The sequence below is a fragment of the Vicugna pacos genome, chromosome 9 (assembly GCF_048564905.1).
Source record: "Vicugna pacos chromosome 9, VicPac4, whole genome shotgun sequence".
In the NCBI taxonomy this organism is placed as follows: Eukaryota; Metazoa; Chordata; class Mammalia; order Artiodactyla; family Camelidae; genus Vicugna; species Vicugna pacos.
This window is the reverse complement of record NC_132995.1, coordinates 55,224,609-55,248,250: the sequence shown is the minus strand read 5'-3', so window position 1 is coordinate 55,248,250 and position 23,642 is coordinate 55,224,609.

Below are 23,642 nucleotides of genomic sequence, written 5' to 3'. Positions count from 1 at the left end.
GCTTACCATATGTAGGTATCCATACATTACAGAAAGTTTAGCATTTGCAGTTTTGAACACATAGGATATTCATGCCCATCTGCCCTCTGTACTAATTAGCAGGCCTTCAGAAATTGGTAAATGACTTGATCCTCAGCCTTGAACACTGAATAGGATTGATATAATGTGTGATGTAACACATTATAATGAAAATTAAGAGTATCAGAAACAGCTTCTAGGGAAAAAAGAAGACTGTGTGTGAAAGAACAAGAATCTAACTGTTACCAGATGTCTCCACACTGGAAACAAGAAGCCAATGGGGTAATTAACATCTTCAAAATGTGGAAGCAAGGAAAGAACTTTGAGCCTGAAATCTTGTAGTCTGCCATGACCTGAGGAGGGTGTCGTGAAATGAGAAGTATGTTCACCTCATTTGTGTATCTTGAGGTTGGGTGAGGCGGGGCATGTAAAGTGTGAGTGTAAGCTGACTTGGTGTTGCTGCAGAAGGTATGAGGAGGAGTGAAGTCTTGTTCCCCCAGACACTCTGTTCCTGGGATGATATATGTGATCTTGGTTCTCTGTTCCTCCTGTGCTAGCAGTGGGATCAGCTAGTTTTGTGATGGTGGCAGCTAACCCCATACTTAATGTACTGCCTAGAGTCCACCAATAATCAGCTTCACCACTCCCTCCTCCTTCCTAGTGATGGGAAGAGCAACGGCATCTCATATCCTTCTAACCAATGAGAGAGTGGCCAGGAAACATTTCTAATCACACAAACCAACTTCTAAATAAACTGTGAAGTTGGCCCAAAGAAACCTGGGGTGGTCAGGTTCCAGGGGTATGTCACTTGGCAACAGAACCTCAATTTCTGATTCCTCATTCTTGGCTGGACTCTGGTGGTCAGATACAACAGGAACAGAAATGAAGGTGGTGGTTGGGGGAGATTTGTTCCTGGAGGCCCTAATAGTTGGCTAAACAACAATTAGAACCTTACTTTCAGTGAATGCATATGGTGTTCCTGTTGCATGAAGTACCCTTTTGGTTATGAGTAATAAATCTCTTACTTAAGTAATAGATCACTGAGCTTGTGACTTTTACTTTTGGAAAACCACGTAGAAGAAAAGTCAACCCATATGGTCTGGGGAGTAGGGCATACGTCAAACACAAAGGCCAAGCCTAGGCTGTAACAAAAAAAAGAGAGGCTTTGACCAAACAACCAACTCTTAATGGTTAGGGTCTGGGTCAAGTGCTGGGGAACAAGACAGACCTAGTCACTGCTCTCAGAGCATGCAAGAGAATTTCCAAAGATGGCTACCACAGTCATTCCCACTTTCTATATGTGCACCCGACTCCTTTATTGATGAGTGTTTATTTCTCCTCCCCTTGAATTTATGTCTGCTTAAACCAACAGACTGCAGCAGAAACAATATCCTAAGGCTTTTGAACTTGAGCTTTGAGAATACATGCCGTTTCTTCCTCCTCTTAGACTCCAGCAACTGTGCTGTGAGAAGTCCAAGTCCATGGAGAGGTCGCACGTAGGCACTCTAGTCAACAGCCCCAGCTGACCTCCCAGCTGACAGCCAGCACCAAATGTTGCTCTGTGGGTAAGCGCCTGTAAACATTCCCTCCTCGTCCTGGCCCCAGGTGACTGAGACACCAGTTAGAGCAGAAGAATCACCCAGCTGAGACCAGCCATCCTGCAGAATGATGGGCGTTAATAAAATCACTGCTGTTTTAAGCCACTATGTCTTGGCTGGGTTGTTGTACTGGAGTAGGTAGCTGAAACATAAAGCTCCTAGTTTACTGGAGAAGATAGGCACTAAGTGGGAGGCAAGAGTAAAATACGGTGAGCATGCAGGGTGCTATGGCAGTGTGGACTATGTCCCCAAGTTGAGAGTTTAGGATGAGTAAGAGTTAACTCATTGAAAGGAAGACGTGAGTGCTCTGGAGAGAGGCAAAGGCATGTGAGATGGTGAGAAAGAGTGCAGGGCACATCTAAGGAACCAACGTGGCTTTAGTGAACCTGACCTTGGTGTGTGAGGAGGACTATGATGAGAGGATGACAGTAGTATTTAGAGTTTGAAAATTATCAGAATGGAGGCCTTTGAAGGATTGTAAACCTGAAGTAACGTAAACATATTTGTGATAAGTTCCATCTTGACCGCTTTGTAATGTGTGTGAGATTAACTAATCCTGCTATTTATATTATGGTGTTTTTTGGTAACTGGATGGGAGAATGGAGAGTCTTTTGGGGTGCAAAACTCCTATCAGTGCTCTTGGCTGGTTTGGGGCATGTGATACTTTTGTTCTTGGCCATGGCAGCTCTGGTCCCCAGGCTTGGCCGCCTTCAAATTAGCTAATGAGTGGGACTGGAACTGATGGTTTCCATATGAGGTGCCGCCTAAAGCCTCTTGGCATAGACTGGTACAGCTCCATCTCCAAGTGTTAAACATTGTTGATCAGTCTGTCCCAACAACCCACCAGAGACTCATGCTGTCTTTCAGGAAATTCCATGCTCTTGGGCCAAGCCCATTGTTTAAATGCCCCTGAACATCTCTCGAGGAGCTGTTCTAAAGCCCGGCCAGAAGAAGAAATAGGTACGGACCCAAAGAGACTGGAAAATTTGGTCAGGAAGCTATAAAATGAGATGCAGCTTGGAAACACGCAGATTTTTACATCTGGGAGAGAAAATAATATATCGTCAGCAATCCTGGCACCACCACCACCCAACCCCACCCTCAGCAAACACAAATATATGCAAGCCTAGGAGCAGAGGTCGGTTATTGTCAAGCAAACAAAGCTCAAACGTCAGCTCAACTGCACAGACCCCTTCCAAGGCCTTGGGAGAGCCTAGCAATGTGTTCTTCACATGTTTTTGTAAATTTGCAGAGGTAAGCGAGTTTTGTGTTCTTTTTCTCTTTCTGGACTAGGACCTCCCAAATTGTATAAGCTTCCTGCTGCACAAAACCTGGATCTGCCCTCGGGCAGGCTGAAATGTTCAGTAACAAATCAGCAGCAATGTTTGTGGTCCATCTGCTGAATAAGAGCCTCTCTTCCTAGCTCTTGCAACTCTGTTGGAAGAGTCCCTTCAAGCCCTTTATAATGAAGTTAAGCTCAAGCCTTTTCCAGACGCATCTCTGGGCAAGGCTGTGGGCAAATACTGGGTTGGGTGTGTGCAGGCAGAGCTACTGTGTCATGTGACTCTAAGAGGGGTCTTCAGGAAAGTAAAGAAATTAAGGACATACAGTCTATCTAACACCACCACCATTTCTGATGGTGAGCTTCGCATAATGGTTCTCTCCCTCCCTTTCACCAAATCTTGCCTTTGGTTTGAGGGCCTGATGGATTATGTTCACACTGAAGCAGACATGGCTGATTTTTTTTTGACTTTTTAAAAATTTGTTATTTATTTTATTGAGGTATAGTCAATTTACAATGGGGGTTAATTTCTGGTGCATAGCAGAGTGATTCAGTTGTAGCTATAAATATATTCCTTTTCATATTCTTTTTCATGATCAGTTTCTATAGATATTGAATGTAGTTCCTTGTGATACACAGTAGGATCTTGTTGTTTCTCTACTTTATATATAGTAGTTAGTCTCTGCAAAACCTGAACTCCCAGTTTATCCCTCCCCACCCTAGACATTGCTGATTACTAACCAAAGGTGTTTGGACATGGAGGTCACTACCTTCATGTTACTGAGATTCAAAGCCTTAAAGGTTATGTTCTACTAGTAGAATTAATTTTAGAAATGGCTAGCATAAACCCGTAGGATTTCTGAGAAACCTCCTAAAACCATGGTGGGCTCGAGGGTTAGGCTGTCCTTCTGTGAGGGTGGACTGTTGGGAGTCTGAGAGGTACCACCTGAAGCAGCAGGAAGAAAGCCTGAAATGACTTTTTTGAAATCTCATATACACTCTTTTTTTAATTGAAGTATAGTCAGTTACAATGTGTCAATTTCTGGCATACAGCATAAAGTCCCATTCATGCATATATACACATATATTTGTTTTCATACTTTTTCATTAAAGATTATTACAAGATATTGAATATAGTTCCTAGTGCTATACAGAAGAAATTCGGGGTTTTGTCTATTTTTATATATCGTGGTTATCATTTGCAAATCTCAGACTTTTGATTATATTCCACACAGAAAAATGTTTTCAACTATTTCCTACTGAGTACAGTTGCCCCCGTAGGGAGATGCAGATGATTATCCTGTGGTCTCCATACCACTTAGCCACCCATCACATGGGCCCACGGGTGCGCCTACCCCAGGTGAACAAGCTCCCTTTCACTTGTTCAGCATGGAACTTGCAGAAGCCACTTTGGCTCAAAAGAAGGCCTCCTCACTGCATGGGATAAAAAGGAATCTTCAGTATCTGGGAGGGTTTCATGCTTTTTATGTCTCAGATTGCACTTCTTTAGGACAGGGCTTCTCAGCCAGTCCCCTACCAGTGCACAGACATTTGGCAGAACCGACATCCCAGGACCGACAGGCTGGCTTTGTGAGAGGCACCGTGGAAATGTGGGGAATGGTGTTTGTAGACAGTAGAGGTGCACCTGGCTTGGCTGAGCTGGGGTTCACCCGCCCTTTCAGAGCCCTGTAGCTGGTGCCTTTGCCAGGGAAGCACTCCTCACTGCCAAAGCCTGGAATACGTCCCCTTAACAGTGATCGTGAAATGTGCCTCCCATCTGGTTATGAGTATCCCTTTTCTGTGTACTCCTTTGTCTGAAGTTTAATGATATCACATTTATCAAAGTATAATTTTCAATTAATGAAGACAGACAGTGAACTCCACACCCTGAGTAGAAAGGCACCCTAAGTGGGCTTGGTCTTTGGTGCTTTCTTGCCTACTTCCCTGCCCGTTCCACTTTCCCTGTCTTTGTCCCCCATAGCAGTTCCCTCTCCTGCTGGACACAGGGCTCTGGTGATTCAGACTTACAGTCACCCCTCTAAACATAGTGAATGGACACTGAGGGTCTCAGACTTGGTGGTTTATTCCTCTTAGAAATATCCCAGAAGATTTTAGAAAGATGGCTAACAGCACTAATAAATAAATCTTTAATAATAAGCTCTGAAGCACCTACAGAGCAGTTTTGTTTTGCAGTGGGCCTTCCTAGCATTCCTCAAATCATCATTCTTCTTATGGAAAAGCCAAGTCCTGCCAGGAGCCCCTTCACTGGGCTTTAGGGCTTTCTGAGAGCAAAATCTGCTCAGGCGTGTGTAGCTTTCAGGGTTGCTCACTTGAGTCAGGCTTAGTATTTCAGAAGATGGAGAAACGTATTTCCAAACTCCAGAGGGAATATCTTGGGCCAAGTTCTACTCCATCACGATGCAGTCATTGCTGCAATGATTTCTCCATCTACAGCTTTAAAGATGCCCATTATTTTCCACAGCTGCCTGCCCATGCCTCCCAGCCTCAGTGCTAGACCAGGAGATCCCCAGCCAGGGAGGTCTTTGGGATCCTTGGTGATGGAGGCACTTTGTCTCCTAGGAAACTAGCCTCAGCAAGTGAGGTCCATGGAGTCCCACCAAAAAAAGGCCACGTAACATCTGAGACATTTGTTGGTAAGTTGCCTCCTACATCTGTTCCTCAGCTTATTACTGGCCACCTAGCATTTGAGGCCACATAACTCTCTGCCTTCTTCCCACTTTTTTCTCTAATTTCTGCCCTTGTCCCTCTACACACACACATACCTCTACCATACCATCCTTTCTCCTCCCATCCCAGTTATGTCTCAGACTTTCTGCTTTATTCCCCAGGTGCCCCTTTCAGGCACAGCTCACTCAGGAAACGCTAACCCTGCTTTTGTATGACGTCCTTTGCAGCCTTCCCCAGGCTGCATAGGACCAGCCCCACAGCATTTCACCCTCCCTTGCTCAGCAGTGGAAAGCCAGGCTCTAACAGTAGGTCTGGCAAGTTCAGGGTGTCTGGAGAGGGTTTGAGGAAAAAAATTTCACTAATTGCAGATGAATCCAAATCATGGGGAGAGTACCAGCTGTGATTTCAGATCAGCTAAGTCACAATGCCAAGGGGGAGACTAGGAGGGTGACACTGAGAATATTTACCTATTTCTATTTTGGTCATCCTTCAACTTTAACTAAATGACTGTGATTTGTGGCCCCATTATGCTGGCTGATTAATGTAAGGAACTAAGAATAAAGCAGTTCATTTCCATGTAAGCTTGGCTTTAAATGCAGAGAGCCTCTCAGCACATCGGGGCCAGTTGTGTTATGGGGTCACTGCTCCCTGTAACAGTCTCTGGCAGGAAACACAAAAAGCCTGCGTACTGGCTGCGTTCTCTTGCCCTGGACTCCATCCTGTTTGGGTGGGTCTCATTTGCTTGGCATATGTGTGAAGGCATCTGTCTGTTTCCCCAACCTAGTAGAGGCTGAAACATTTTTTTCCAAAGTCTGTTCTGTATTTAGGGTGTGTCATGCCCTGAATACTGGGTTTCAGTGCTATTTGAGTAACTTGTACAATTAATTACACTTTATATACGGGCGATTAGGATTTGAGCTGGCATGAAACGTATATATTGGGCAAGAATAGCCTGCAGATGCCACGTAACAACTGAACCAATAGCTAACATTTGCTTAGTGTGCTGGTCACTTGCAAAGCACTTTCATGTGCATAATCGCTTTTGGTTCTCACAAGGGCCCCCTTGAGGGAGATCACAGAGTGAAAAACATTACTCCCATCTCACAAATGATAAATATGGGACTCGGAGGAGTTAAAAGTGGCACAGTCAGAACCTGAGTTGCAAATTCCACTAAAGAACTCACAGGCTGAAAAATATGCGACTGTAGCCCCAGGGGTTCTTTAGTTACTTTGTTTGAAATTCTCTGTCACTAGCCTCCAGTGACTTTTTTTATTTAACATCTTTATTGAGGTATAATTGACACACAATAAACTGCACATATTTAAGGTGTACAACTTGATGACTTTTGACATATGTGTCTGCCCATGAAATCAACACTATAATTAAGATAATGAACTTATTCATCAGCCCCCAAAGGTTTCCTTGGGCTTGGTTGTAAATGCTCCTTCTCACTGCTGCCTACCCTTCCCCGCTGATCTACCTTCTGTCACAATGTATTAGTTAGGAATTTTATATAAAGGGACTCATACAGGAGGTACTCTTCTTTTAATTTGGCTTCTATTCAGCGTAAGATTCATTCATGTTGTAGCATATATCAATCATTCATTCCTTTTTTTTTTTTTCTGAGTAGTTCTCTGTTCCGTGGTTATCCGTTCACCTGCTGATGAGTATTTGGGTTGTTTTCAGCAGTGTTGGGCTATTACAAATAAAGCTCCTATGAACATTCATGTGCAACTCTTTATTTAGACAAATGTCTTCATTTCTGCTGGTTCAAAATATAAGAGTAGAATGTTTACAGTAAATGTTAGGCATATGGTTAACATTTTTTGAAACTCCCACATTGGTCTCCAGAGAAGATGAACCATATTATATCCCACCAGCAGTGTAGGAGTGTTCCTGTTCCTCCCCACTCTTTCCAACACTAGGTATGATCAGTCTTTTTATTTCCTCAATCTGATAGGCATGTAGTAATATCTCATTGTGGGTTTACTTTGCATTTCCTTAAGGACTAACAATGTTGAATGTCTTTTCATGTACTTATTTGCCATCTAAATATCTTCTTTGGCAAATTATCCATTAATACCTTTTGCCCATTTTTTAATTGTGTTGTTTGTTTTCTCACTGTTGAATTTTGAGAATTCTTTCTAAATACTGGACATGTCATTTATCAGATATGTGCTTTGCAAATAGTTACAGTCTATGGCTTAGCTTTTCATTCTCTTAAGTCTTAAAAATTTTGATTAAGTCTAATTTATTGGTTTGTTCTTTTATGGATTGTTATTTTGGTACTTTATCTAAGCAATCTTTCCTAACCAGAAAAAAAAAAGACTTTCTCCTATGGTTCTATAGTTTTGGGATTTACATTCAGGTCCATGATCCATTTTGAGTTAATTTTTTACATAGTGAGAGGTGTGGATCAAGGTTCATGTTTTGCATTATCAATATCCAGTTGGTCTCCTGTGTAAAAGACTATTTTTCACTGCTGTCTGCCATTGTACCTCTGTTGAAACCAGTTGTCCATATGTATACTTCTGTTTCCAGGGTCTGTTGCATTCCGTCAATCGATTTGTTTGCCTTCATGTTAATACTACATTGTACTGATTACTGTGATGGTTAGTTTTATGTGCCTAGAGTACTCAGTTGTATAAGCAAATCCTAATCTAGATGTTGCTATGAAGGTATTTTTTTAAAAGATTTTTTTGTGAATGTATTTTGTAGATGTGGTTAACATCTACAGTTGATTTTAAGTAAAGGAGATTACTCTCAATAATTTGGATGGCTCTCATCCAATTATTTGAAAGCCCTGAAGAGCAAAAACTAAGGTTTCTTGAAATTCTGCCTCAAGACTTAATATTAACTCCTGCCCGAATTGCCAGCCTGCCCTATACGTTTCATACTTGCAGCCCCCACAGTCAGTGTGAGCCAACTCCTTAAAATACATGTATCAGTCAAGGTTGTCTCATGTGTATGTGTATGTCCCCGTAGTGGTTTTGTTTCTCTACAGAACCCTGACTGATACCATTACTGAAGCTTTATAGTAAATCTTTAAATCAAATCATTTTAATCCTCCAACTTTGTTCTTCTTTTTCAAAGTCTTCTAGTCTATTTGTATAGTAAAGCAAAGAGAGGAAAGATACATTCCGCTGAGTGTTCAAGAGGAATGTCCAAAAAGAGATGATCTGAACTGGACCATGAAGTTGGGAGGGTTTCAACAAATAAACCTAGTAGGATGAGTGTTATTTCATTTCAAAAGGAGGAAACTGCTTGTTCAAGCCCTCAGAAGAATCACTTTTCCAAAATACTCTGGAAATTGGAGTCATCCATTATGGCTAGAGAGTAAAGGATATGGAGGAAGAAAAGGCAGTATGTTCAAAAACATATCTTGGGTTAGTACCCCTTTGTTTTCACATGAAGGACGCAATTGAAACTGGCTTCTGTACAAAAAGGAATTCGTTAATACAAATAACTGAACAATTCAAGGGTTTACAGCTTCAGGTATGGCTGGTTCCAGAAAGCTCATACTCTCCTTCTATCTCCCTCTCTTTCTCTCTCCCTCTCTCTCTCCCCCTCTTCTCTTCCTCCTCCTCCTCTCTACTGCTGGTCTTTCTTTTTTCTACATGGTTTCAGTCATAGCCAGGGCTTCCCCATTAAGTGTACCCTGACAGCTCCAGATTTATATTACCTGTATAAGTCGTAGTCTTTGTAGAGAGAAAGCTTACTTTCACATAAGTTCTGGTTAAAAAAATTGTCCCAGAAATTAGTCTTATTAGAGTAAGTGAAGTTACATATCTACACCAGAACCAGGAACTGTATTCTAGGATACACTGCCTTGCTAGCCCTGGGTCATGTGACCATGATTGAAGGGGGAGGACTGTAGGGTGGAGGTCAGAGATGGAGGTCCGTGGAATTACCAGGACCCTCTCAACCTCCTCTCTCGATGACAAGTCATTGCGACCTTGGCATTTGTTTTTCCATTTCATCCTCAAGGCCTTCTGTTCCCTGCTGCTTTCGACATTCTTTCTTTCCCCTGAAGTCTCAATGTCACATGTGTTGGTTTCACCACATTGTGTTGTCCCTGACCATTAGTTCTCTCCAGAATTCTAGTTTATTGCTGTCACCACTGGAGTTTGCAACAGCTTTCAATTTGGCTCCTATGTGAATGTCATTAATATGCAGTTATCACCTCTCTCAAGATCATTAACAGACATTAACCAAAACCAAACCTAATAATGAAGTCTGAAGCTTCTAGGGCAATAACTCTTTCACAGGAAACTAGGGAACTTGAGAGAGGAATTTGGGTAGGAAAATGGAAGAGTCTTCCTCACCCAGCACACAGAGTTTTCCTCAATCCTAAAAGGGCATCTTGAGGGGAAAATGGAAGAATCACAAGGTAAAAAGGACAGAGAGACAGAAAAATATGTCCAGCATCTGTTCCTGTAAATTTAGGGTAAAAATCACAGCCATGAGTAGCTACAAGGTTCAGAGGTCTGAGGTTACAAACTATGGTTTAAATGAGAGCTCAATTAGCAAGGCTGAATGGAGAGGTTGACCAAAGACTTCAGTTGCTATTGGCTGTTCTCCTCCACATTCTTTTTTTTTTTTCATTGAGGTGTAGTCAGTTTACAATGTTGTGTCCATTTCTGGTGTACAGCACAATGCTTCAGTCATACATGAATATACATATACTCATTTTCATATTCTAACCATGAGCCACTACAAGATATTGAATATATTTCCCTGTGATATACAGTATAAACTTTTGTATCTATTTTATATATATCAGTCAGTATCTGCAAATCTCGAACCCCCAGTTTATCCCTTCCCACCTCCCTCCCCGCTGGCAACCACAAGTCTGTATTCTATGTCTGTGAGTTTGTTTCTGTTTTATATATAAGTTCGTTTGCCTTTTTTTTAAGATCCCAGATATGAGTGATACCGTATGGTATTTTTTTTCTTTTTCTGGCTTACTTCACTTAGAATGACATTCTCCAGGGCCATCCATGTTGCTGCGAATGGCATTATTTTATCATTTTTATGGCTGAGTAGTATTCCATCATATAAATATACCACAACTTTTTTATCTAGTCATCTGTTGATGGGCATTTAGGTTGTTTCCATGTCTTGGCTATTGTAAATAGTGCTGCTATGAACATTGGGGTTCAGGTGTCTTTTTGAATTAGGGTTTCCTCTGAATGTATGCCAAAGAGTGGGATTGCTGGGTCATATGGTAAGTCAATTTTTAGTCTTTTGCTCCTCCACGTTCTGAAATATTCACTCTTTGGTCTTAGACGTGTTTGTTATCAGCTGCTTTTTTCCTGGGTTGGTTGGTTCACTTTTGGCTTGAGTATCATTCAGAGTATGATATCCTTACCATTGCTGAAAAAATACAAGCTTCTTCTGCTGACCCATGGTTGGAATTGTTTTATGAGTTGGAGCTTTTCCTGTTTATTCACCATAGATCCTAACTGATCTGCATAATCTTCAAACCCAGAGATTTGTGGATATTATCCTCCCTCATCTGGATGACCACACCAGCTAGCTAGCTGGCCTCCTTACCTCCATCCTTGTGCTCCACTCCCCATTGTGCCCCCACTCCCTCCTCCTTACTAGAGGCAGCAGGAATCTCTCTAAGTCACAAATGAGATCATATCACCTTACTTTTCTCACAAGCAAATAAACTGAAGTGTGTAGAGAAGCCATGCAGTCGGGCAGAGACTATCCCCAATGCCCTGCTTTGTGTGTGTGGAGGTAAGAAAGTAAAAAAGCAAAAACCACTGAATGGATTAAGGGTGTGACCCTTTGAATGTAATCTGGCGTGTGCATAGCTCTGTCCAGTGAGTTGTTGGGGGAAGTCATGAGAGTTACTTCTAGGCTGGAACATTTATGACCCGGTGTGAGAGAGCCTCCCATGTTGGGGGTGTGGTGACAGAGCCTCTATCAGCCGGCTTTCTGTGGGCTTACAAGGAACTGAGTTTTCTCCCCAATCTGCACTGAACGTAGGAGAGTAACCACAAACTTTGTTGTTTCAAACTGCTGAAGTTCTAGGGTTGTTGTTTACCAAAGCATAGCCTAGACTATTCTGATTGATACAGATATTAGAGCTAGAAAAGGGTTGATAATGTAATGACAGCAACCAAAAAAACTCCAATGTGACCCCCCAAAAATACGTGACATTGGCTAATAGACCAGGTGGTAGGTGGTAAGAAAACTGATATTGGAGGCTGGGAAGCTGACAATCCATGTTATTTAATGGGAAAGCATTTGATAAAACTGTCACCTTCAGTCATTTTAGAGGCATATCATGCACGTAATCAATTCATAGATCAATGAGAAGAGGTTGGAAAACAGAACAGTGTGGTGTGCAGTGGTTTCAGTTGGCTATGTGTAGCAAGGTGCTGTAAGAAAGATGCACTCAGTAAAGAATTTGCTTGTTTGCAAGCAGGAATGAAAGAAAACAGAGAACATTAAAAAGCTCAGGGACTAGTGGGGTTGCAAAGTCAACTGCTTCTCAGTTCTTAACTATAAAAGGTAAGAATAAGAAAGACAAAAAAAGAATGAGAAAGGCTGTGAGCAACAAAAGCTAATTAAAATTCAGCCTTCTGGGGAGGATCAAATTGAGGGTATAGTGTTTATACACAGTTGTTAAAACCTCTGAAAGGAGTAAAGTGTCTTAAAAATTTAATGAAGAGTGGGGTACCCAATAAATAAAAAATAAAGACATGACACTTGAATTAAGTCTAGAGATAGACATCGGGGTAAGAAAGCAGAGAAGTAGCAAATACGCGAGCCACCTTTCTGAAAGGACTGAAGGTGTGGTTGGTAGCACGGGAAGCTAACTGGAATCCACTGTGTGGGGAGTCTCAGGCTAGTGAGTTTCTGAGAGAGTTACGCACCAAGGAATCCTGGGTCTTGACTGCAAAGATGGTGATGGTTAAGACCTGGGCCTCTCATCATCTAGGGAGGGAAGTAGACTGGGACAAGTCCTCAGTCCCCTAGGCAGTCATATTCCCTAACGCCTATTTTTGATGTGATCAGAGGAATAAAAGAACAGGAAGAGCAGCCTGTAGGGTAGACACAGCAGTGACAGAGCAAAGTGGATGGGGGAGGTCTGTCAGCCTGAAGAATCAGAGATTAATCAAAGTGCACTTCCACTCCAAGCAGGGGCCTCAAAAGGTTAACCCAGCAGGACTCAGAGCTTTTGCACCCAGTGTCTGCTGTGTGTCTCCCACCCTTCCATTCTTCTGAGCCACAGTGTTCTCTGTAGTTATCAAGCCCCTGTTCTATCACAGTGAGTTAGGGAGTGGGGACAGATGGCTTGGCTTTTTAGTTCGGAGCTCTCGAGATAACAAGATGCCACATCCATACCTGACCTACAAATTACAATGTAAGATGCCATGAGGAAGGAACTTCTATGCTTCATTCAGAGATCCTAGACTTTGAATTTGATACCTGACACAGGATATTTACGTTGTCTCCTTGGGGAGGGGATGAGTATGTTCTGTGTGGATTAAGAAAACAGCACTAAAGATTTGGAGACTGAAGACAGACTGTTGCAGATATTTCTACTATTGGCCAATACTCAGCTCACCTCTCCTTTGGAGAACATGGAATCTCATACTTCCTCACACCCTTGAAGCTAGGCGTGGCTGTGTAATTAGATCTGGCCAATGAATTGGGGCCAGAAGAGATGTGAGCCAGGGAATTTGAATGACAGTTCAAGACCCTCTGACTCAGCACCTTGCCAACCGAGGTGACTGTGGATGACTTGGAGACACCTTACTCCATGTAGAGGAAGGAGGCTGCATCAACCTGGGTCCCTGAGTGACCAGAATGAACAGAGGTTTTCTGCCAACCTGATGCGGATGTGCGGCCTGAGTGAGAAATACACTTTTGGTTCAAGTCACTGAGATTTTAGAGCCGCTTGTTCTACAGCATAACCTTTCCTATTCTGAAGGATACACTTACCTTTTGTGAAAGTAGAAAGGAAAAGTGGAACCAGGGTTTAAATTCAGTTCTGTCTGGCTCAGAGGTCAAAGCTTGGCCACTACCTCACTGTTAGCTTCAAGGGAATTTTCCAAAGCCGATCCTTGAACTAGGGCTGATGAGTAAAATTCAGCACCATATAGCTTCAAAAAAATTAAAGCCTGAAGATGTCAATAAAATATAATGGAGATTGAGGAAGAAAGAGAGGGAGCCTCATATGATCGATCAGAGTTAGGGAATGAAATTATAAAACTTTACCTTGGATTAGCTTATTTTCCTCATGTGAAGACAATGGTTAGAGATACTTAAAAGAGACTAACTCAAGGAATTGCATGAAAATTTGCAATGAAAGTAAGCATTAATGTATTATGTCCTACGCAGAAGGTCCAACAGCAAACTCTGAGTGACAGGTGACTGTATGTAGCAAGAGGTAGGATGGAGGTTGGGGGAAGAGGGCAAGGATGACAAGTGGAAAGGAAGGAATTGATAATAGTTTGAGTAGATGAGTGAGCCAACTGTAATATTCCTAATCTCAGACAGAAATTGTTAAAATGTCTGTAACAGTGAAGTTGGGACTAGGAATTTTAGCTATTAGACAATAATCAGGAAATCCATTTAGAATATCAGTATTTTTATATTTTCCATGAAAAGTATTCTGTGTTTGATTCTTATTTTGCTTCCTTAATATTACCGGTTTAAACAACTTTTTCCATCGGTGTAATAATGGAACTTCATAATTATAAATCTCTGTAGGGGACTGAGCCTAATGTGGTAGTCTGGACTTTCAGGTGAATAAATCTTGATGAGACACGTTATTACTTTACCGACATCTGGTGGCCATGTAGCTTAATTGCAGGAGCATGTTTTTAGTGTAGCAAATGAAATGTGAACATTGCTCTTCAAATCATGTAGTAATGTCTGCGAGAATTTTTAAATTTCTTTATTCTATGTATTACTTTCTTTGCCATATTTAATATTATTTTTCTCAACCCCACTTTCTCTTTTTCTCAGATACAGCATTTTTTTAAATAGTCGATAATATATAACCTAGATATCCAAGGTACCCAGCACATTTCTGAAGGAAAAAGTCAGAGAAAACACTGAGCCTGCCAGGATTTTAGAACTTCTCAAAATCATGTAGTAAGAGATCTATCAGAACTTCCATTCCTTCATTTATCTAACACTCACATAGGTCCCATTCATCTTAGGGACATTCAATGTAAGGATTAATGCATAATGTACGTAAAGTGCAGAGATCAGTGCCTGGAATGTGGGAAGCACTTGAAATGTTAGCTAATGCCATTCCTCCATTTATACTCCCTAGACTCTATGTGAGGCACCACACTGAGAGCCCCTGACTTTATGGAGTTTATGAAACTGGTGGAGGGAGTAAATATGAAATGAAAGAAGTGATTTCAGTGCACTGTGGTATTGTTGGATTAGCGGATTAGGAGTAGGAGAGGGAGAACTGTTTTCTGGGGGAACGTGCATCTCTAACCTTTAAACTGGACTGTCAGATATAAACTAGACTTGCCTAGGATCCCAAGAAGAAGGGCATTCTATTAGTGGGCATGGTAATAGCAAAAACACGAGGTGCAAAAGCACATGACCTATTCATGGAACTACAAGTAATTCAAGATTACTCATGTTTAAAGTACCAGGAGAGAGAAGTTGGGACAAGGCTAGATAGGTAACAAGACCCACATCAGGAAAGTCTTGCAGGACATACCAAAGAAATTAGAAGTTTGTATGATACACCAGGAGTGGTTCAGACTGGTGGCCTGAGGGCTTTGCAGCTAAGAGATACTCAGTTTGGTCTGCACAGAGTTTTAAAAAGCCACTTGCTTAGACAGGTCACAGTGCAAACAGCTGAGTGCACCTTGTTTTCTCAATGGTCCGTACCATGAGTTTGTGTTGCCTGTACAGGTGTCTGTGTTGAACGCCCAGCTCATCTATCGCCTGATGGAGGATAGAAAACCACTGGAGAGTTTTGAGCAGGGCAGCAGCATGTCTCCCTAGTGGTAACATGGTACATGAGATAGGAGAACTAAGAATTAGTGACAGAGACCAGTAAGAGCCAGTTAGAGTAGCCCAGAGGTGAGAACCTGATCGGGGGCAGCAGCAGAAGGGATGCACATAAGATTGATTTAAGAATTAGAAGAATAGGCAGCTCAGTAAGTAATTGTTTATGGGTTTGTTGGTTTGTTTGTTTGTTTACTTGGATAGTTGGGTTTTTGGTAGTGGTGATGGGCAGAGAACAAGAGGGAGGAGTCTAGAATGACTGCCAGGTTGTCAGCCTGGGCACTTGAGTAGATGGTAGGCAGAGGGACCATTCCTAGACTGGGGTCCAACAGGATGGGAGGGCAGGTCAGGGAGCAAGGTCATGGGTTAGGTTTGGACAGGTTTGAGGATTGTTGTGGACATCCTGGCAAGGACAGTAGTTGGGATGGATCATAGACCAGTAGCAAATTATGGCGTTGACATTGAAAGTGGAAAGGTTCTCAGGCACCAAATCCATACCTCTTACAGCTCACAGAGGAGAGGTCCTCAAGCTTGGACTCAGGATAGGAATCCACTAGCTCTCCCATGGTTGATCTAAAGAGTTATAAAAAGAACAGCAGTGATAACCATACTAACAGTAATACAATATTGCCTTTGAGAGAATTCTAACTGCATGTGACAGCCTGGGTTCTTTCATTTATTCTTCATAATAACCTTATATAATAGGTGTGCTTGTCCCCATTTCACAGATGTGAAAACCTAGGTTTAGAGAAGTTAAAAAGCTGGCTCCAGCCACATGGTAGTAAGTGGGGGAGCTGTAACCTGCCTTCAGAATTCCGTGCTGATTACCACTCCGTTGGTCTGAACACCTAAGCAGGCAGGATAATGAGAAATACCAGGAAGGTTGACTTCTTTCCATAAATTTCCACCCCTCCCCCTAATCTGCACATGTGACTGAAATTTTAATTTTAGAAATGCATTTCTTAGGGTCTAGCTGGTTTAGGAGGGGAAGTTTCTCAAATGCCTCTATTCAGATTGAAAAACCTCTGGGAGTTGAAGACTTCGGGGGTTCTCAGCCTGATTGCACCTTAGAATCACAGGGTGGGGGGTATTTAAAAACTACCAATGTGCTAATTCTACAAAAGCACTCCCAACACACACACAGGCACACACACACAAACACACACACACAGTTTTGTCAAAACAGTGATTCAAATTTGCATCCAAGATTGAGAACCAATGGACATTCAGTGAGATGCAAATTTTCAATGAAATCCAGTCAGAGACTCTGGGCATAGGCCCCCAGGAATCTGTATTTTTTCAAGTCTTCCAGGTGATTCTGGTCAGCACTTTGGTGGACTTAAGGAGCAGCCACAGAAGAGAAAAATAGATCCAGGGAGAGGATGCAGCCGCAGGCACTGGAGGAGGGAAGGGATGATGCCGAAAGGGGAGCCTGGCCAGAAGACAGACTTCTCCTACATACACTTTGAAAAGTCTGATCTGTCCTTCCCTATGTGTGGACTTAGTGATGGGTCCGTTCACCCCAGAGTTGATTCTGCCTCTCCCAGAAGTCTTGTGGGGAGGTGACAGCAGCCTGCTGGAGAGAAAGGCCAGAGCCTCTCGCGTCCCTGGAGCAGCTGCTAAGGAAGGTGAGGTTCAATGTGCGGCCAGAGGGTGGTGCCACACTCCCCCTTCTCCTTCAGTCTTTCTGAGCGTCGGGAGTCTAAGGCTCCAGGAGACTCAGGGTGACAAGGAGACTGTGGAGAACGGGACTCAGGAGGTCTGTGGATTTGGAGACTAGGTTAACCAGAACTCCTTGTTTCCACAGTTGTTGAAGGAGAGGAAACAGAGATACCACTTGCTGGGAAAGTTATGTGCAGGGAGGATGCCTCCTCATCCCCAGAGAACTAAATGGAACCATATTGCCCTCCCCACCCCACCCTCCCACCCCTTGCCACTCAGGGGAGATGCTTTTCAAGGGAGTGAAATGTTTTATTGAAGAAACTCCAAGGAGGGAGGGGAAAAGACCAAGCGAGAGGCAGCCTGACAGGTCAGCAGATGGAAACAGCCCCGTCCATGCATGTGGCTAAAAGCTGGAAGTCAGTCCCTCTGAAGACAGAGCACTGGTCCCCAGGTCCGGACGCCTTTCATCTGCCTTCTCTCGGCTTTGGGCTGCTGGGAATTGGGGATGTCACAGCCATCGTGTGAGAAACAGAAATGGGGGCCCACTTTTAGAGTCCACTCAGCTGATAGCAAATGGGACCCAGAGTTCCTGGAGTCTGCAAACTGGGGCTTTCTATTCACTTTTGCCACCTCTGTAAAATAAGGGTAAGAGAGACCTCTTGTACTGAGTGGTTGTGAAGATTAAGGGAAATTACGTGTGGGAACTGCCTGGCATGTAACAGGTACTCAACAAATGCCTCTTCCATGTTTCTCTTCCCCAGAAGTGCTCGACAGCTGTACCCTCAAAATACCACCAACCAATCATTTATTCTTTAGGTCAGTTTTCTCAAGAGGAAAAAACAAAAAGGAAGCAATGACACCCTCTTCTCCTGGGGCGATAGGAAACCACAAATGTAAGCTCCCAATTAACCCAAGGATTTTTAGTTACCAATAACAAACTTCCCATGTCCTGATACCGCCACCACACAAGGGTATTAATGAATCATAAGTAAACATCTCTTTTTGTTGGACAGTTTACACAGCTTAAGGGCCATTTCAGTTATCATGGTTTGTGCTTTTACAGGTCTTACCTTACCCAGTTAGATAGTCATCAATTGAAAATGTATTAAGCATGATAAATAATACTGTAAGATAAAGATGGACTCCTTCAGTGGCCACCATCACTTGTGGAATACATCTGGGGCTGTGGCCTCAGGAACACAGCCCTTTCCCACACAGTTCTAAAGGCACCATGTTTTCTGCAACAGAAATCTGATTAAATATTCACTGCACAGAAACATGGATATGGAAATATTCTCCAGACCCCTCTTGATTGCCAAATGCAGTAGAAACGTCATTCTTTATCCCACTGTTGCTCTGGCCCCTTTGGCCACCCTGAGCCTCCTTATAGACCCATGGACTTCCTTGCTTTGAGTGACACTATTGACTCCTAGCTCTCGTCTCTTTTAATGTCACTTCTCAGCTCCTCCTTGGGCTCCTCTCCTACATCTGTCACTTCCAGGAGGTTTTATCCTTGACCACTCTCTTTTCATTCTATGGGCGCCACCTTAATCGAGTGCATCCCCATTTCTCTCCGTGATGAACTCACCTCCCCTACTGCTGGACTGCACCCTGTAGGCCTGCAAGGCCTGTACTCACCCAGCTTCAAGATCAAGGGAAGGGCCCAGAGGCAGCAACAGAGACATCAGTGGTTTAACGGATGGGGGAGCTTACATGTCTGAAGCAAGGACCTGGACCTGTGTACAGTGGACGGCAGGGCAAGACATGGTGGCAGCCTTCTGTCCTGGGGAAAGAGGGAGACTACCAGTTTATAGGAGGAACTGATGGCAGATTGGCTCATTGGTTACCAGGGAAACCAGCAGAGGGGCACACCCTCTTAGCTCCCCAGGCTAGTACCTTCCTGGGGCAGAGGTCTTCCCTTTGTTAAACTTTCAAAGGGGAGCCATTCTGATCTAAAGATTAGAACAATCAGTAGCTGGGGCCAGGGAGTGAGTATGTAGGTATTTACTGATTAGACTCTACAGTTAAAGGGGAGGTTGGTCATGTGAGTGGGGTGTGGGTGAAGCAGGCACAGGTCAAGCGGAGGGTGTACAAGAGAGCAAGAAAACAGCCACCTGGCAGCGCATGACCTGACCACACACACATTCTGATGTCTGATGTAGCAGACACAGTAATGCTCACCACAAATAATATGTGCTTCTCTACCTTTCCCTGCCCCTGCAGTCACAGAGGGGGCCATGAAACCAACTCTGGCAATGAAATGTGAACAGATACGATGTAGGTCACGTCCAGCTCAGGGGGTAAAAGGCCATGTGTGATTCTTGAGTTTCTTTTCTCTTGCCAAGTTGACTGAGGAGGACATGTGTTCTAAATGCTGAAGCTACAAGATGATGCCACCTTGTCAGCTTGGGTCCCTGGGTGACAATGTGGAACACATGTTTGATGTGTAGTGTGAATGAGAAATAAACTTATTTCCCTGAGATTTAGGGATTCTTTGTTACTGCAGTGTAATCTGTTCTGTCCTGACTTCCAAGTCTAGCATCTAGCCTTATGTCCACATACCCCAGACTGCTCCCAGTGTTTCATCTTTATTCTTTCCAGTCTGCATCTGGACAAATCCATTTTCAGAACTGCTCTTCTTCCAGCATCCAAACCTCTGTTAGTAGCTCCACAATCTCACCAGTCATCGAGTTGAGAAACATAGGACTGAAATCTTACTTAGAAACCAAAAATAGACTCACGGTCATAGAAAACAAAGTATGGTTACCAAAGTGGAAAAAGTGAGGGAGGGATAAATTAGGAGTTTAGGATTAACAGATACATATGACTGTATATAAAATAAACAACAAGGACCTATTATATAGCACAGGGAACTATATTCAATTTCTTGAAATAATCTATAATAGAAAAGAATCTGAAAAAAAAAGCATGTGTATATATAACTGAATTGCTTTACTGTACCTGAAACTAGCACTGTTAAGTCAACTACACCTCAGTAAAAAACAGAATGTTTTTTTAAAAAAAGAAACATACATATCAACCAAGACATCTGCAGTGCTGGCCACTCCTCTTCAATCCAATCACTAAATGCTTCTCAAAATACCTCCTGAATATCTCTCCAGTCCCTTCATCAGCTCTGTTGTGACTTCCCTAGTGAGAGTGCTCATAATCTCTTGTCTGGAGTAGTGGAATGGAATCTTGAACACCTCCTATCTCCTGCCCTGCCGTCTACCCATCAAATCCAGCCTCCCTACTCTAGTCAGAGTGAATACCTAAATTATAAATCTAATTCTGCTTAAAATCGTGTAGGGCTCTCCATCATTTACAGAATGAAAATCCAGCTTCATGGCTTGTCAGAGAGGCTTCCTGGCACACATGGCCTAGATCCTACTTGCACTTTTAGCCTCATACCTCGCCTCTTCCACATTGTCTTCTGCACTGTGATACTAGCAAATTACTTGTAGCTCCACCCACATTGTGTGGTGTCATGCCTCCTCCTGCAGCTCTGTCCCTGGCAGGGTCCTATGAATTCTCTTAGACTGGCCCAGACATCACTCCTGCCAGTGGCCCTCCTCAACCCCCGCCTCCACCCCTCTCTGTGTTTCCACAGCAACCAGCTCATAGTTTTTCACAATGGTAGTGGCTCCCTTGAGGCCCATAGATGTGAAAATGAACACGCTCTACCTTATGGCAAAGATAAGCCCAAAGAGCTTTCTTTGACTTTCTCAGGACATGTTTCATTTGAAAATTACTGGGTTCTAGATCTCTGTGTAGTAAGGTCTTCGAATAATATACCTGAGTAGTACTCAGCATATATATATATATATATATATTTCCTTCTTTTCTTCCTTTCTTCCTTCTTTCCTTTCCTTTTCTTTTTCCTTCCCTCTTTCCATGCCTTCCTTGTTCTTTCTGGCTTTAGGGTCAGAAAGACTGGGTTCAAATCCAAGCTCTACCATTTACTAGCTGTGTGACCCTAGAAAAGCTTTGTAACTTCTCTGAGCCTTATTTTCCTCATTTGAAAAATGGAGATAGTCGTAATCCCCATAGAGATATTCACCTCACTGGACTGTTTTAAGAGTTAAATACATGCACATATAAAATACTTGGAATAATGTCTGATACAAGGTAAGCACTCAAATTAATATTTGCTAATATTGATGCTTTCTTTGACCTGTTCAATAACTGAATAATAATCAACACTTAATAGCAGTTCCTAACCTTGGAATCTAAGTTAAGCCGACTGGTATTTTGGATTTGGGCCCAAACCACACACCCTGCCCCCTATTCACTTACCCAAATCCCCCTGTGTAGATGCTACAACCGGCATTCCATACCAGAGCCTCAGCCATTTGACTTAAGACTTGTTCCCCCTTAAAGCACAAATACCGCATAAAGTCTTACCAATCATTTATAATGCCCTTATTGAAGTAGTCCCAGACAACCCCAGCTGGAAATAATAACAACTCATATTTGTACGGCACTTTACAATTCACAAAGCACTCTCACATCCTCTCGTTCTTTTGATCCTCAGAACAGTGCCGTGGTTGGAGGCACAGGCATGACCGGGATTGTTACCATTTTAGAGAGAAGAATACTGAGTCTCTCTGAGTGTGGGAGCCCAGGTTCCCATGGCTGGCGCACCACGGAGCTGGGGCTCACCTTCAGGTTTTGTGGTTCAGGGTCCAGGCTCCCCCCACTCTGCCATGCTCACGCAACCTCTGAAACCTGCCAGCAGCAGTACAGGGTTAGACATCCTAGGTCCCTGGAGGACTTTGTGTTAATGAGCTTAAAGACTTGGAGAAAGCTGGGGACTTCAGAGCCCATCTGTTGGAGAAGCCAGGATTAGAATCAGGTTTACTGAGTCCATACCCAGCTGGGTCACTTACTACTGATTCATCTTGAGAAAGGCATTTAACTTACGTGTGCTTTAATTTTATCACCTATAAAACAGGGCTAATAGTAGTAGTCATCCAATATGGTTTTGGTGGGGATCAAATGAAAACATTCATTCACAGCCCTTAGTTAATGAATGTTAGCCATCACCACTAACATGTTCACATCACTGCTGGTAAGATTATTTATAATTTGTTGCCCTTTAAAGACATACATGACTAGGAGATCACCCGGACCCATCTCCACATTTTATAGGCAAAGATACTAAGACCCAGTGAGCTATGGTAACTTGCACAGCTTAGAAAAGTAGAGACTGGAAACCAGATCCCCAAATTTTTAACTGAGACCTTTTACCACTTACAGTGAGCTACATCCTCTACTAGGTCTCTGGGAAGCTTATTCAGTCATTCAACAAATATTTATGCCTGACCCTGAAACAGCCACTGTGGAAAATTACAAATGTTTATAATCTGTTTGGACTGGCAAGTGTATGTAACAGCGGGGCTAAAATCAGCATTGAATTGGTAGAACAATTTGTATGAGGCCATCGGTGGAGTGCATGAAGCCTGTGGGAAAGGAAAGAGCTCCACTAATTAAGTCATTTAATGATTCACAAGCATTTTACCGCGCTCACTGGGTCAGGCATTTTACAAGGCTCCAGAGATACAGGGTCTCTCCTCCATTCTACAGCTGCATTTTGTGATTTCTCTGTTTTCAGCTAGACCGAGAATGCCCTTGAGACAAAGAGACTGGGGTCTCTTCCCATATCTCATACAGAGCCCTGCTCCTCTCTACCCCTCTGTGCTGATGGACTTGAAGGCTGGGAAACATTGGAATATGAAGGGTTCTGGTTAGAGTTATCAGATTAAATAGAGGACATCTAATTATAGTTCAATTTCCTAAAAACAATGAATAATTTTTTAGTATTGATATGACCTATACAGTTTTGGGGACATATTTATATTTTTTTAAAAAAAAACATTGTTTATATGAAATGCAAATTTAACCGGGCATCGTATTTTGATTTGGTAAATCTAGCAACTGAGGTTTGTGTGTTTGTGTGTTTGTGTGTGTGTGGTGTGTGTGTCCAGTAGGAAGGCAGGAACAGAGCTGTGGGGAAGGGATGGGATATACAAAAGATTAAATTGACTTTAAGGAGGCTTCATTCTCACAGAGGAGGCAAGGGAGGCACAAGAGACAAAGAATGATGAGTCACAGTAAGGGAGGCAGTAGATCAGAGTGACTGACAAGAGAGACCGTCTTAAGGTCACTAGCGCTCCTTGTTCTCAAAGCAGCCATCTAATAATCTGGCTCCTATGTAACTGCTCATGGACAGAGGATGTGCTGATTTGGGGACAAGCCCTTTCTGACCCACATGAACTGGTAGCAAGGACATTATTCAGTGCATGAGTTGTGTGTTGCACAGTCTGGCTTCAAATTCTAGCTGCACGGCCTTGGGCAGATCACTTACCCTTTTAATCTGTTTTCTTCA